The sequence below is a fragment of the Syngnathus leptorhynchus genome, chromosome 9, assembly GCF_054491065.1.
Source record: "Syngnathus leptorhynchus isolate UIUO chromosome 9, UIUO_Slep, whole genome shotgun sequence".
NCBI classification, from domain to species: Eukaryota; Metazoa; Chordata; class Actinopteri; order Syngnathiformes; family Syngnathidae; genus Syngnathus; species Syngnathus leptorhynchus.
Window position 1 is genome coordinate 2,179,268 of NC_141203.1, and position 14,937 is coordinate 2,194,204.

Consider the following 14,937-nt stretch of genomic DNA (forward strand, 5'->3'; position numbering starts at 1 on the left):
GAGGGGAACTTTCCTATCCTTGCTCATAACTCCTCACAAATTGAAACATTATTATTATTTACTTGATGAAGGACTTTACAAGGGGTTCTCAAGTTTCATTTCTAAGTTTGCGACAGAAGCAGAATTTGTTGTCACGTGTTAAAGGTCCATTGACTGTCAATCGTTAACATCCACGCCCATGTAATCAGCTAATCACCAGCACCTGTTCCCGCTTGTTAACCGGCCCTACTTAAACTCTGGACTCCCGTTCATCCTCTTATCCTGCTCTGTGATGCCACTTGTATGCTCACTTTGCTCTGCTGACTGATACCCGTCGCCAACCTTGTCTGTGTACTGACCCGACTCGCTTTGCTTGCCGCTCTTCCTGACCACTTGCCCATTCTTGGCCACGCTTTACTCATCACCTGTCCTGACCGTTTGCTCGTCCTTGACCACTTTCTGATCATCACCCATCCCGACCACCTGCTTAGCCCAGACACAATTACGCACTGCACTCCACTGTACTGCATGCTTCCTCTGCTGCTCTTTCCATCAGGTTGGTTCCTGTTCCCTGCCAGTTTGCCGCTCGGCAGTCAGCAATCGGCTTCGGCTCTGGCTCTGTCGTCTGCTGGTCCCCACTTGCTGCACATGGTCACTCTGTCTCTGTCTTGACATTTGTATGCTAGTTGGAATGCGTCATAGGCTATCAATAACATTTACTCAGTCATAATTACAGCAACTCTTTCCATTAAATATACAAGGCTATATCAACCCAAATTCCAATTAAGTTGGTGGTTGTGTAAAATGAAAACAAATATAGGATACAATACACAAATGTTGGGGAAAAAGGTTTATCAATTTGAATATTAAATATCTTGTCTTTGTAGCATATTAATTTTAATACAGGTTGATAATAATGTTCAAGTTATTGTATTCAGTTTTGTTGATGTTGTACACAACATAATCAGAATTGGGGTTTGAATTAAAGGAGATGCATCATTTTAAGCTCTCTGCAGTTAACAATAAGCATATACATACATGATAAAGCAACAACGATCTATTTTCTTATGAAGCTGGAGTTGATAGGGTTAGGGTTAGGCTTCAACTTTTATTTAAACATATTTATATTCCAATATCTGTATTTCTACTTTAGTGTCTATGAATGCATCCATTCATTTTCAACACCGCTTTCGTGGGGCGAGACGAGGACGTGGTCGTGATCAGGCAGTTGGTCGGAGCAGGCGGTGAGCGAGCGTTATCGGCAACGCGCAGTTGGTCGGGACGAGCAGTTGTAGTCAGTCAGTACACGGCAAATCCGGTCGGCAACTAGGATCAAAGCAAGGCACAAGACCAGCTCAGTGACCTAATGGTCGAGTGTCCGCCCTGAGACTGCAAGGTTTTGGGTTCAAACCCTGGCTGGGTCATACCAAAGACTATAAAAATGGGACCCATTACCTCCCTGCTTGGCACTCAGCATTAAGGGTTGGATTTGGTGGGTGAGATCACCAAATGATTTCCGAGCGCGGCACCGCTGCTGCTCACTGCTCCTCTCTCCCCCAGGGGATGGATTAAAATCACACAGTGATGGGTTAAATGCAGAGGACAAATTTCAGATGTGTGTGTGTGTGACGATCATTGGGACTTTAATCTTTAGGAAAGAGGCACGGGTAGCATGAGAGGACGTACTAATAATGACTGACTGTTGTGTGGTATTTAAATAGGGACTAGCTACGTGACTAGTAGTGACAAGTGCAGGTGATTATATTGATGGGAGGGCCGTGGCTGTGAATGAGTGGAAGGCTACCGACTGGAGCTGGGTGGGGGAGCCAACTAATTGGTGTGCCGGCATGGTGGTCGTGCCCAAAAAGGACAAAAAAAAAAAGGTGCAGTTGTGTGTAGATTTAACCGGCTTGAATGTGTATGTGTGTCGTGATAAGTACATTCTCCCATCTGTGGAACAAAGCCTGGGAACGCTTACCGGAGCAAAACTGTTCAACAAGTTGAATGCCAACATGGGCTTTTGGCAGATTCCATTAACGGAGGAGTCAGCCAAGTGCACTACATTCATAACACCCTTCGGATGTTTCCACTTTAACCGCCTTCCATTTGGCATCACCTCTGTGCCCAAACATTTCCAGTCCAGGATGGCGGAGATCACAGAGGGACTCAATGGTGTGGTTTGTCCCATCGATGATGTTGGTGTGGGGGCAGGACCAGGAAGAGCACGACACCCGACTTTATGCCTTGCTACAAAGACTGGAAAAAGCAGGCATCACACTGAATGTGGACAAGTGTGAACTCTCCAAAAGCGAAGTAGTCTTCCTGGGCCATATCATCACAGCTGCAGGCAACCGCCCTGACCCTAGAAAGACAGAGGCCATCACAGACATGAAAGAGCCCACAAATGTGAGTGAATTAAGGAGTTTTCTGAGCATGGTCAACCAGCTGGGTAAGTTTATTCCCCAGCTAGCTGAAAATGATAAACCGCTTCGTGACCTCCTCTCGAAGAAAAACTACTGGGACCAGGCAGCAGCGTTTGAAGCGCTAAAGAAAGCTCTATCCTCTCCTGTGCTGGCTATGTACGACCCAGACAGGGACACCAAAGTATCTGCTGATGCGTTAATGTATGGTTTGGGGGGGCGTTCTTCTCCAGAAATGGGAGGAAGACTGGAAGCCTGTGGATCAGGCATCACAGTCACTCACTCCAGTTGAGCAACGATACGCATTGGTGGAGGAGTTTTGCCTGGAGATCGACCATAAACCCCTTCTCAGCCTGCTTGGAGCCCACGCACTGGATCATTTTCCACCGAGAATCCAGCGTTTCAGGATGAGGCTGATCCGTTACTCATACTCCATCATGCACGTAACAGGAAAGTCACTTTGGACAGCAGACACACTGTCACGCGCACCTGTAAAGTCACGCATGTCCGCTGATGACCAGGAGCTGATGAGGAGTAGAGCACAAACATATATGTGAACTGTCATTGAAAGTCTACCTGTCAGCTCATCATATACTGCAAACCTGAAAGAGCAGTTGAAAGCCAACAGTGTCTGCTCACGTGTCATGACCATGTGCACGGAAGGATGGCCAGCACATGCAATACAGGAACCAGTGCTGAAAAACTACTGGCCGGAGCGAGCTACATTAACAGTGAAAGATGGCTTACTGCGAAAAGACACACGACTTGTAATAACTTCTGCAATGAGGAACGATGTGCTAGTCAAATTACATGGACACTTGGGTGTCGTGAAATGCAAAGCACGTGCACGTCAGTCTGTGTGGTGGCCGGGGCGCCAGCAAGAGAACGAAATGGTACTGAACTGCAGGACATGCATACAGGAGCGACATAACCCAAAAGAGCCACGCATGCTACCAGGGTGCCCTGAAAGATCATGGCAAAAGTTGGGGGCAGACCTGTTTGTCCTGGGAAGTAAAACATACTTGCTTGTTATTGTTTACTTCTCCAGGTACGTGGAGATTGCACAGTTATCTCACACCAGGTCCACTAACGTCATCATTCATCTTAAGTCAATCTTTGCTCACCATGGCATCCCAGAGATCCTGATGTCGGATAACGGGCTACAATTTTCTGGACAAGTCTTCGCCTCCTTTGCGACCTCATATGGGTTCACGCACATCACAAGCAGCCCAGGATTTCTACAGAGTAATGGTGAAGCGGTAAGGGCAGTCCAGACTGTGTAAAAACCTCCTGAAAAAGGCGGAGGACCCTTACCTTGCTCTTCTCTCTTATAGAGCCACACCTCTCCAGACTGGGTACAGTCTAGCGCAACTCCTCATGGGCCAACGTCTTTGCACTACAGTGCCGACTCTTCCCTCTCAGCTAGACCCTACACTGCCCGACAGTGTCATGTTCACCCGGAAGGAAAGGGAGAAAGCATTTGCTGATGCTGAAAACTACAACAGGTGTCACCGTGCCAAAAACGCTCAGTGACTTGTCACCAGGAATACGTGTATGGGTAACCAACGCAAAGGTATCTGGAACTGTGCTCCAACACCACAACACTCTGAGGTCTTACTCTGTGGATTTACCTCAGGGGGTGGTGAGACGCAATCGGCAACACCTAATACCTCTACACACATTTGCACAAGACAGTAATTCACCACCGCAGCAGCAAACACCATTGCCAGCTCCAACGGAGGCAGCCACATCCACCTGCTGTGGTATCCTAAGTCTCACCTGCAGAGACTACTGCTCTCAGAACCAGGTTTGCGAGACACGTCATTAAGCCTAGTAGGCTTGATTTATAAACTGACACAGATTTAGTCAATCAGAAACCCCTAATGTTATTTTTATGTTATGGACATTTTTTTGGTAATTCTATGGGGAATGTTTTGAGCGCTTTAAGTAAAAACTGTTTGAGCATTTAAGAATCTAAGAAACAGTAGTTAATCACAAAGTTGTTTTTGTTTACAGTGTTCTTCTGTACGAGTTAGATAGTGAAGAGGGAGCAACAGCAATGTGTACATATTCAATCTCTGTACAATGTGATGCTCATATATGTAAAAAAAATTATTATTTTATGTAAACATAACTGCTCAATCAGAACACACAACTGGATGAACACACACAGGGGGGTGACGCCCCCCCATACACCTTCATCCTTCATCTTCTTCCGCTTATCCGGGGTCGGGTCGCGGGGGCAGCAGCTTTAGGAGGAACTCCCAGACCTCCCTCTCCCCAGCCACTTCCTCCAGCTCATCCCGGGGGATTCCAAGGAATTCCCAGGCCAGCCGAGAGACGTAGTCTCTCCAGCGCGTCCTGGGTCGTCCCCGGGGTCTCCTACCGGTGGGACATGCCCGGAACACCTCCCCAGGGAGGCGTCCAGGAGGCATCCTGATGAGATGCCTGAGCCACCTCATCTGGCTCCTCTCAACGTGGAGGAGAAGCGGCTCTACTCCGAGTCTCTCCCGGATGACCGAGCTTCTCACCCTATCTCTAAGGGAGAGCCCGGACATCCTGCGGAGGAAACTCATTTCAGCCGCTTGTATCCTGGACCTCGTTCTTTCGGTCACGACCCATAGCTCGTGACCATAGGTGAGGGTAGGAGCGTAGATCGACCGGTAAATCGAGAGCTTTGCCATTTGGCTCAGCTCTCTCTTCACTACGACGGACCGGTACAGAGTCCGCATTACTGCCGACGCTGCACCGATCCCGCCTGTCGATCTCACGCTCCATCCTGCCCTCACTCGTGAACAAGACCCCAAGATACTTGAACTCCTCCACTTGGGGCAGGATCTCATCCCCGATCCGGAGAGGGCATTCCACCCTTTTCCGACAGAGGACCATGGACTCGGATTTAGAGTTGCTGACCCTCATCCCAACCGCTTCACACTCGGCTGCGAACCGCTCCAGTGAGAGCTGGAGATCACGGACTGAAGAAGCCAACAGCACCACGTCATCTGCAAAAAGCAGTGACGCGATGCTGAGGTCCCCAAACCGAACCCCCTCAACGCCTCGGCTGCGCCTAGAAATTCTCTCCATAAAAATTATGAACAGAATCAGTGACAAAGGGCAGCCTTGGCGGAGTCCAACCCTCACTGGGAACGAATCCGACTTACTGCCGGAAATGCGGCCCAAACTCTGGCATCGGTGATACAGAGACCAAACCGCCCTTATCAGTTAGCTCGGCACCCCGTGCTCCCGAAGCACCCTCCAGAGAACCTCCCGAGGGACACGGTCGAACGCCTTCTCCAAATCCACAAAGCACATGTGGACTGGTTGGGCGAACTCCCATGCACCCTCGAGGATCCTGCCGAGGGTGTAGAGCTGGTCCACTGTTCCACGGCCAGGACGAAAGCCACACTGCTCCTCCTGAATCCGAGGTTCGACCTCCCGACGGATCCTCCTATCCAGCACCCCTGAATAGACCTTACCTGGGAGGCTGAAGATTGTGATTCCTCTATAATTGGAACACACCCTCCGGTCCCCCTTCTTAAAGAGGGGAACCACCACCCCAGTCTGCCAATCCAGAGGCACCGTCCCCGATGTCACGCATTGCTGTAGAGGCGTGTCAGCCATGACAGCCCCACAACATCCAGAGCCTTTAAGAACTCCGGGCGGATCTCATCCACCCCCGGGGCCTTGCCAACAAGGAGTTTTTTAACTACCTCAGTGACTTCGACCTCCAAGATTCGATAGTCCGCCTCAGAGTCCCCAGGTCCTAATTCCACAAAGGAAGGCGTGTTGGTGGAATTGAGGAGGTCTTCGAAGTTTTCCCCCCACCGACTCACGACATCCCAAGTCGAGGTCAGCAGCACACCATCTCCACTGTAAACAGTGTTGACCGTGCACTGCTTCCCCCTCCTGAGACGCCGGATGGTGGACCAGAATTTTCTCGAAGCCGTCCGGAAGTCATTCTCCATGGCCTCGCCAAACTCCTCCCACGCCCGAGTTTTTGCCTCAGCAACCGCCGATGCCGCGTTCTGCTTTGCCATCCGGTACCTGTCAGCTGCCTCCGGAGTCCCGCAGGCAAAAAAGGCCCTATAGGACTCCTTCTTCAGCTTGACAGCATCCCTTACCGCCGGTGTCCACCAGCGGGTTCGGGGATTGCCGCCACGACAGGCACCAACAACCTTACGGCCACAGTTCCGGTCGGCTGCCTCAACAATGGAGGCGCGGAACAAGGTCCACTCGGACTCAATGTCCCCCGCCTCCCCCGGGACGTGGGAAAAGCTCTGCCGGAGGTGGGAATTGAAGCTCTTCCTGACAGGGGATTCTGCCAAACGTTCCCAGCAGACCCTCACAGAGCGTTTGGGTCTGCCCGGTCGGACCGGCATCTTCCCCCACCATCGGAGCCAACCCACCACCAGGTGGTGATCAGTTGACAGCTCCGCCCCTCTCTTTACCCGAGTGTCCAAAACATGCGGCCGCAAATCCGATGACACGACTACAAGGTCGATCAACGAACTGCGGCCTAGGGTGTCCTGGTGCCAAGTGCACACATGGACACCCTTATGCTTGAACATGGTGTTCATTATCCGTGTCGAGCACAGAAGTCCAATAATAGAACACCGCTCGGGTTCAGATCGGGGGGGCGTCCCTCCCGATCACGCCCTTCCAGGTCTCACTGTCATTGCCCACGTGAGCATTAAAGTCACCCAGTAGAACGATGGAGTCCCCAGAAGGAGCGCTCTCCAGCACTTCCTCCAGGGACTCTAAGAAGGGTGGGTACTCTGAGCTGCCGTTCGGTGCATAGACACAAACAACAGTCAGGACCCGTCCCCCCACCCGAAGGCGGAGGGAGGCTACCCTCTCGCTCACCGGGGTGAACCCCAATGTGCAGGCGCCCAGCCGGGCGGCAATAAGTATGCCAACACCTGCTCGACGCCTCTCACTGTGGGCAACTCCAGAGTGGAAGAGAGTCCAGCCCCTCTCGAGAGGGCTTGTACCAGAGCCCAAACTATGTGTGGAGGCAAGTCCGACTATGTCTAGTCGGAACCTTTCTGCCTCACACACCAGCTCGGGCTCCTTTCCAGCCAGAGAGGTGACATTCCAAGTCCCTAGAGCCAGCCTCTGCAGCCGGGGATCGGACCGCCAAGGTCCCCGCCTTTGGCCGCCGCCCAGCTCACTATGCACCCGACCCCTTTGGCCCCTCCTATAGGTGGTGAGCCCATTGGAAGGGGGACCCATGTCTTCTTTTCGGGCTATGCCCGACCGGACCCCATGAGCGAAGGCCCGTCCACCAGGCGCTCGCCTTCGAGCCCCACCTCCAGGCCTGACTCCAGAGAGGGGCTCCGGTGACCCGCGTCCGGGCGAGGGAAAACGAAATCCATATATCTTTTTCATCATATGGGGTCTTCTGAGCCGTGCTTTGTCTGGCCCCTCACCTAGGACCCTTTTGCCATGGGTGACCCTACCAGGGACATGAAGCCCCAGACAACATGGCTCCTAGGATCATAGGGGCACGCAAACCCCTCCACCACGATAAGGTGACGACTCACGGAGGGGCCCCCCATACACTCAGGTACGAAATGGTCATGTGACAAGTTCCCGCCTTTCCGGACATTATAACACAAGCTGACCTGGAGACAGAAGTTTTTGTTTCATCTGCTGCTGTGCCTTGTGTACTGGCCGCCATTAAACAACCCAAGATCTTGCCAATAAAGAACCAACTCTATACTTCACATCTTTGTTTCCCTGGCTCAACATCGGACATCCCGCGCAACTGCGACCTCCGCACCGTGGTGGCATTGCCCTGTCTGGCGCTAAGCGTATTTTGCCGTGAGTTGAACGGGTTTGTGCACATGAACTTGTTCTAGTAGAATAAAGTGGACGGGTGTGGACAGGAGTTGTTCCTTTGTTGGGGTATATGTGGAATGTTGTTTGTGTTGTTTGAGATAAAAACAGGATTCCTCGGCGTTGCGTTTTTGCGATCTCGATTAATTTTTAGGTTTTACCCCTTGTGGAACGGTGTTTGGGTTGTTTGGAATAAACTTTTGAGAACGGAATTCCTCTGTAGTGCGTTTTTGCGATCTCGATTAATTTCGAGGTTTACGACTTGTGGAACGGTGTTTGGGTTGTTTGAGATAAACAATTGGTAAACAGGATTCCTCATTGTGTGATCGTTTGGCCACAGCGTTTTCTCCCGCCAATTTTTTAATGTGATGGTGTGATCAGTTGGCTGCGGCGTTTCCCCCCCTGCGATATTTTAATGTGAGTGAGAGAGCTGTGCGTGATTGTTTTAATTTGCTTGTGAAAGGCCTACTGCGGCGTGATCCCCAGGTGTCTCACCTGTGCATCTCCATCTTTCTTTGTCTCCACGGACGTTGGAGTGTGAAAGGGGGGGTGCGTGATTCTTGTAATTTGCTTGTGAAAGGACTGCTGGAGTGTGCTCCCTGGGTGTGTCACCTGTGCCTTTCTATTGTCCATTGTGTCCACTAATGTGTGTGTGTGTGGGTGGGGGAGGGTTTATTGTCACTCGTTTGTGAAGGAGTTTTGAGTACTTGCGTGTGAGAGGCCTCACCTGTGTTGGGGGGGCGTCTATAGGGCGTTGTTTCTTTGACTATAGAGCAAGATGGACAATAAAGCGTTGGCCCTGAACAGTCCTGTTGGGCTGTTGGTACTTGTTTGGATATATCCTAGATACGTGGATAGTGTTGCGTTTGTTGAGGGTTATTGATAGTGCAACCTCTAATTACATACGCAATATGGAAGGAGAATTTGATCTAAGGGGAGACTGGTTTGACCTGGAGGCACTCCCACGGGAATGGAAGTGTGCAGGCTCAATTTGATGCCGTGGTGGCAATTCATGTGGAGAATTTCCCACCAGAGAAGCACGTCAAAAATCGACTGATTGGATAAGGGACTCTCAGAGGTCTGGGCATTTCCCCCCTGGGAAACGCAACACGGATGTGGTGGCGTTGTTGCAAAGGACTGAGGCTAAATTGGTGACCAGATTGGAGGCATTGTCTGCTGTTAAGGATGTGTGAAAGGATTGAAATGTGGCGCTCGATGGTAAGGATGTTGATGTTGGCTGCTGGTAACAAATATTGGATGATTGAGGGAGGCGTGGGCGCCTCTGGGAAGGAGGTGGGGTCAGCGCTGCGGAGGTTGGGGGGGCGCCTCTCCCTCTCCTCGGCTGGCTCCCCCTGGTGGCTGCTCACCTCCTCCTCGGATTACTCAACAACAAACAACAACTAAACAATACGGTATGCTAACGTGACATATACACAAACGAGGAGCTAAGAACGGGCCTGACGTAACATTCAGTTATTCAAGTAAGTATTACATAAATAACACGTTTATCAAACCATCTGTGTCACTCCAATTCGTTAAATCCATCGATCGTGGTTTATGTAAACAATGCCGCATATGCGCCGCATATGCTCACGTTGGACCCGTTGTAAGTTGCATTTCTAATTATTCCACAGACCCATATAACGATATATAAAGTATATTTCAAATAACTATCATATAACAATATTATCAAACCATCTGTGTCACTCCAAATCATTAAATCCATCGATCAAATTCCTCCTTCCTTATGTCAACAACGCCGCGCGTGCGCTGCAGAGATCTAGTATATAGTAACTATATTGTAGCGTTAACAAAGTACCAGGAAAGACGTGGGTTTGGTAAACGGCTCTTTATTTAACAAAACAAGAGTTCAACGAGCCAACAACTACAACTACTCGACACACAAATTTGATGCACAATTTGTCCTCGCAGGCCACATAAAATGATGTGGCGGGCCGTATCTGGCACCTGTGTCTTACACATATCCCCCCCCCCCCCCCACCCTGTGCTTTAAGTTACACTCACATTGTGGCAAAATTGTATCGATATTTCTCTGACCTCTATATGGAGTATCAGTATGCACTCCATTATCCAGAGTAGATGAGTCGAGGCTAATGATGTTGGGCTAATGGAGCAAGTAGGACATTGCTACCTCCATTAGGAGACATAAGCGCACATGAAGTTATTTGCGGACACAAGTACCAGAAAATCCACCTAGTTCTCCATCCTTGCAAGAAACCTAGATCTTTTTTTATTACAATTATTAGTGCATGATTAAATACACCAATTCCAGCACTGGTGACATGATTCCCCCTGAAAAATCTAGACATGTCCTGTGATTGACTGCTAACAAAACCAGGGTGCTTCCTGCTTCTGGCCCAATGTTACATGGGAAAGGCCGATCACTTGTAATCTTAAACAGGTTACGTGGGATAGAGAGCATGCTGGACAGATGATACAAGATGAAAAGATTCTTGAAGCATATCTATTTTTTCTTTATTTTTTATCTCACAAGTCATGATTTGCAGATGAATTCCACAATTCCTCCGTAGCCCTGTGAAGGCTTTCTTGAACATAAGTGTGTGAAAGAGCAGTTAACTTTCCTTCCATTGTAATATGTAAATACCATCATCATTAATCATTTTGTAAATGGATGAATGCTCTAAAGCCTTTTGAGTAAAATATTTTAGCGGTAGAAAGGTACTATTAAAAAGGCAATTTACTCTTACAGTCTGCCTTTTTCTTCAGTTTTAGCGGAATAATCTGCAGTCATAAATACACTTTACTAAAGGGGCTCACTCGGGTGTCACTCAAGGGAATCACGAGAGTGAATAAATACATAAGACAACTGCACCACTCCAGCTTCTTGCTTGAGCTCCTGCTCGATTTCTTGTGGCAGTTGAGAAATCCTTCTCTTTCATTCCATTGGCACTCACGTGGGAAGTCACGACAAGTGACATGTTCCAAAGGCTGACACATTTCATGCAAAATGTATACCTATAGAGCAAAAGTAGATAAACTGTGAAGGTATGTATAATGTCAGAGTTCTGCTTTGATTTTAAAATTGGTAAAGTATGATAGTAGTAGAACAGTGGAAATAGCAAGCCAAGACAGACGGACGGGAAATATTTTCAAATGTTTGTATGTAGAATTTATAGCTATAATGTAGAATGTAAAGCAGAAATTCTCCATCGAAATCATATCCAGCAGGATGCATTAGTTAATTTCGTTTTGTTTCCAAATGCTTACAGACAATCGTGGAGAGTTCACGCATCTATTTACTGAACATTACATAAACCGGTAATTGGATTTAGTTACTGTACAAAGTACAATAAACACAAAGAATTGCTTCTGTTATGTGAATGTCTCTTGTTCTCTGTGTCAGAGGTGTATGAATATCCATTTAGTTGCCTGAATTGGTAAATACTTGAATGCACTCACATGATGAAAGCTTTTTTAACATTTAAAAGTCATGGGAAAAAAATGCTATCACATAAATGCCTAGTTTGCCTGGAGACGCATCATGTCAGTGCATAAATAAACATAAACAAACACAGCCTTGAGCAATCCATCTGTTTGGTGTTCAATTCTTGAACAGATTTTTCACTCATCATTTATCTGGATTATCAGTTGAAGCTTTCGAACTTCCTATGCAAGCCATCAACCTAATTTCTTCTTGCGATAATCCCTCCATTTTAATGCTTGTCCACGATGGGCTTGGCCACATTAAACTGATGATTAATGATGTATTGATTTGGGCTGTTTCTTACCACTTAAGCAAGGTGCTGAGTTGACAGTACGCTTGCTTATCTAAACCACACAGGCTTCTCTGAGGATTGTTGCCTCCAGTGAAATAAAACCTTATTTCACGCTGTTGAACGACTTTGTTTTGTAACTTTAAAATAGAATACATAGTTAACTAAAAACACTAATTCAAGTGGGTTGTGTAAGAGAAATGTTACCATTTTCACAAAGCCCAAAAATGTGTCTTAAAAACAGTAGATGAAAAAAATAATTTCATGAAAATATAATGTAGCTACCCATTCATTTTCTATACCTCATTGTCACAGGGTAGGGTTGACATCAAGAATCGACTAGAACTGGGACTAACCTTGTGACAAAAAGCCTTGATACCATTTACTTTTAGCATCGATATTTAAAAAGAAGAAGCTTGCCCACTCTCTCTTAAAGGCAAGTAAAGCTTGTCTACTGAAGAAACACCATTCCTCTCAAGTGCCTGGCACGCCTCCTGTATGTTTTCACTGTGCAAGAATGGCTTCAAGCAGAACAGCGCTCGCTGCCGCCAACCGTTTATTGTTGACACATGACGCCAAGTGTCATACCGAACATTTTGGAACTTTTTTTACGTCTGCAAACATGATGTGACAAAGCCTGTCTGTAACACCTAATTAACACAGACTGCGGAGCGGATGCATTAGAGATGTGTTGAGCCCTCTGTGTCAATTAACAGCAGATGCGATGTGTATGTGGACTGTATGCAGAGCTCCGTAAGGTTTTCGGAAGGATTACATTTTTCAAGGTGCTGGAAGTCGCATGCGTATTTTCATGAAGCTGAAGGAATCACACAAGCCAGACAGAAAGTTGGGTGTCGGCATACAAGGTAGATCTGGTATCGTATATTACAAAATAAAGCCATTCTGCAAACTCGTTTTTATTTCTAAAGCATATGACAACAATGATCCCTTGTTTATTGCTGATAATTGGTTCTGTTGCGTGTTGTGCGGGATGTCCGTTGTTGAGCCAGGAAAGCAAAGGTGTAGAGTTTAGAGTTGGTTCTTTATTGGCAAGATCTTGGGTTGTTTAATGGCGGCCAATACACAAGGCACGGCAGCAGATGAAACAACAACTTCTGTCTCCAGGTCAGCTTGTTTTATACTGTCTGGAAAGGCGGAAACTTGTCACATGACCATTTCGGCCCTGAGGCGGGAACTTGTCACAAGACCATTTCGTACCTGAGTGTGGGGGGCCCCACCCCCCCCCAGTGTGTGCGTTTGCCTATGTGTGTGTGTTCATACAGTAATGTGTGTTGTATTTGTGTTCTGATTGAGCAGTTTGGTTGCATAAAATAATAAAAGAATTGTACATATATGAGCATCATACTGTACAGAGATAGTCCACCCTAATAGAACATGTCCACATTGCTGTTGTTCCCTCTTCAGTTCCAAGCAATAGGTGAAAATCCGCGATGTGGAATCAATATCCGTATTTTTAAACATTTTATTGTATTTTTAAACTTTTTAAAACATTTTAAAATTAAACTGACTTTGTGAGTTTTAGTGAAGCCCTAAAGAATGTTTCTAAAAGTCAGTCTAAACTACAGTAAACATGTCATGGCTCTGCTCTGCTCTAGCCGTGCTGGCCGGCTAACGCGCCCTGGCGCTGGTCCGCACACGCTAATCAGTGCTGATCGCTGCCAACTGTGCCCTTGTTACTGTCTGATTAGGGCGTGCATTTAAACCCCACAAGCCCGTCAGTCTGCGGTGGTTTGGTTGCCTCAATACACGTATGACTGCCACCTGGTTCTTGTTTGCCTGATCCAATGTGTACCGCGATTCCTGTTTCCTGATTCGCTCACAGTGTGTAGCGAAAGCATTAGTGTTGGCTCGCGAGTGAACGATTCGTTCAAAAGAACGAATCTTTTCAATGAACGAGAGTGAACGTATCACTTCCTAAAGTGATTCATTCTTTTTTCAGTTCATATGACTTCAACCAGTAGATGTCGGTGATGCCCATTGAAGCTGGTGCCACCTCGCCGTAAAACAAAAAGAAGAAGAAAGATTGAATCCATTAGGGATGAGATCAAGATGACCATTCCGATCACTCAGTCGGGACCGCCGACGATCATGCAATAACCCTTTCAAATTTTAAAAGCGTGTCCCTCGGAAGGCTTACACAATTAGTTAGTGCGGCTAAACAAACAACATGTTTACTTGACCCGCTTCCAACCAAACTATTTAAAGAATTATTTCAAATCTTAGGACCGTCCGTTTTAAATATAATTAATCTGTCTATCTCCTCTGGGATAGTGCCAACAGCCTTTAAAACCGCTATTATTAAACCGCTACTTAAGCGACCAAATCTTGACCCGGACTGTCTCAGTAACTATAGGCCAGTTTCAAATCTCCCATTCATAGCAAAACTGCTTGAAAAAGTAGTAGCGCAGCAGCTTATTGATTACATGGTCGCTAATAATCGATATGAATCTTTTCAGTCTGGCTTTAGAGCTAATCATTCCACTGAGACAGCACTTGCTAAAGTCACTAATGATCTCCTCTTAGCTATGGATTCAAATACTTCATCGGTATTGTTACTACTCGATCTTAGTGCTGCCTTCGACACTGTTGACTTCAATATGTTATTAGAGCGTCTTAAAGGTTGTGTTGGTATTTCGGGGTCAGCACTAGGCTGGTTTCATTCGTATCTATCAGACAGGACGCACCGAGTAGTCCATGGCAATGCGTCCTCTGAGCTCTATAAAGTTACGTGTGGTGTCCCACAGGGATCGGTACTAGGACCAATTCTATTTAATATTTATATGACTCCGCTTGGGAACATAATACGTAAATATAATATTAGTTTTCAATGTTACGCGGATGACACCCAATTATATATGCCATTATCAATGACAGATCCGCGGGACTGTTGTAATCTTGAGGCATGCCTTGCGGAGATCAAGCAA